A 2,347-nucleotide genomic window follows, 5' to 3' on the forward strand; every position below is an offset into this window, starting at 1 on the left:
AATAGGAGGAAAGGAGATAGGGAAAGCCCTATGTGACTTAGGAGCTAGTATTAACCTCATGCCTTTGTCTGTCTTTAACACCTTAGGCATAGGAGAGGCTAGACCTACTACCGTCACACTCCAATTGGCCAATAAGTCCATAGCATATCCTAAGGGGAAAATTGAAGATGTTTTGGTTCAAGTTGACAAGTTCATATTTCCGACGGACTTTATCATTCTAGATTTTGAGGCGGATAAGGACATTTCTATTATCTTAGGAAGACCATTTTTAGCCACCGGAAGGACCTTGATAGACGTCCAAAAAGGAGAATTGACCATGAGACTCCAAGACCAGAAAGTCACCTTTAATGTCTTCAACTCTCTAAAGTACCCTGATTACTTGGAAGAGTGTTCAAGGATATATGAGATAGAGGAGATGTGTTTAGAAGAGGAAATTCACAAGAACCTTAAGTTGAAAGGAGAGTATGATGTGGAAATAGAAGAAAGTGTTGAGGAAATAGAGGAATTAAGAAGTGATGTTGTCCCAGTGGATGCTGCATCATTTGAGCTACTAGAAAATAATGAGCAAAAAGACTTCACCCCGTCCATAGAATCACCACCTGATTTGGAGTTAAAACAACTCCCGTCCCATCTAAAGTATGCTTTTCTAGGAGAAGAAGGCAAATTGCCTGTTATTATCTCGTCTACCCTATAATCGCATCAAGAAAAGAAACTTGTGGACATGTTGAAATTGCATAAGAAAGCCTTAGGATGGACCATTGCTGACCTTAAAGGGATTATTCCCTCTATTTGTCAACACAAGATCATCCTAGAAGATAGAAATTTCACTTCCATAGAACCCCAACGAAGGCTAAACCCTGTCATGAAAGAGGTAGTCAAAATGGAGATTTTAAAATGGTTAGATGTCGGAATTATTTTTCCGATTGCCAGTAGTTCTTGGGTTAGTCCGGTCCAGTGTGTTCCTAAAAAGGGATGGTTCACAGTCATCACGACTGACAAAAATGAACTTATCCCTACTAGAGTTGTCTCCGGTTGGAGAATATGCATGGACTATAGGAGACTAAACAAGGCTACCCAAAAAGACCATTTCCACTACCTTTCATTGACCAAATGCTGGATAGGCTAGCCGGAAAGGATTTCTATTGTTTCTTAGATGATTATTCAGGGTACAATCAAATAGCCATTTCTCCGGAAGACCAAGAGAAAACCACCTTTACTTGTTCCTATGGCACCTTTGCTTTCAGAAGAATGCCATTTGGACTTTGTAATGCTCCAGCCACCTTTCAAAGGTGTATGATGTCCATCTTTTMTGATATGCTTGAAAAATCCATTGAAATATTTATGGATGATTTCTCTGTGTATGGTTCATCATTTGACAATTGTTTGAATAATTTGGAAAAGAGCTTGGAAAGGTGTGAGGAAACAGACTTGGTCCTTAATTGGGAGAAATGTCATTTCATGGTCAAAGAAAGAATTGTTCTTGGACACTTGATTTCAAAAAGAGGGGTTGAGGTAGATAAGGCAAAGCTTGAAGTAATTGAAAAACTACCCGAACCGACCACGGTTAAGGGAATCAGAAGCTTTTTGGGTCATGCCGTTTTTTATAGAAGGTTTATCAAAGATTTTTCTAAGATTTCAAAACCTCTTTGTTTACTCCTCCAGCATGACCAAAAAATCAATTTTAATGATGAATACAGAAATGCATTCAAAACTTTGAAAGAAGCTTTGGTTACCGCACTTGTGGTAGTTGCCCCGGATTGGAACAAACCTTTTGAGATCATGTGCGACGCTAGTGATTGGGTGGTAGGTGCTGTACTAGGACAAAGGAAAGACAAGGTGTTTCATTCAATCTAYTACGCAAGTAAGATTTTGAATGAAGCACAAATTAATTATACCACAACTGAGAAAGAATTATTGGCCATAGTTTTCGCTTTTGAGAGGTTTAGGTCCTACTTGATGGGAACAAAAGTCATTGTGCATACTGATCACTCAGCCATCAAGTACCTAGTTTCGAAGAAAGATGCAAAACCAAGGTTGATAAGATGGGTGCTTTTATTACAAGAGTTTGACTTAGAGATTCTGGATAGAAAGGGGGTAGAGAATCAAGTAGCGGACCATTTGTCTAGGTTGGAAGAGCCCGAGAGAGGAGGAATAGACATTAGTGATACTTTTCTCGATGAAAGAATCCTCTTGATTGACCAACCAAAAACACCTTGGTTTGCGGATATAGCTAATTTCTTGGCCTGTGGAATAAAACCCTCTGATTACACAGGCCACATRCTRAAAAAATTCTTTCATGATGTCAAATCTTACCTTTGGGATGAACCATTTTTGTTTAGGCTTGGTG

This window comes from Cynara cardunculus, assembly GCF_001531365.2.
Source record: "Cynara cardunculus var. scolymus isolate 2C chromosome LG 2, CcrdV1, whole genome shotgun sequence".
NCBI classification, from domain to species: domain Eukaryota; kingdom Viridiplantae; phylum Streptophyta; class Magnoliopsida; order Asterales; family Asteraceae; genus Cynara; species Cynara cardunculus.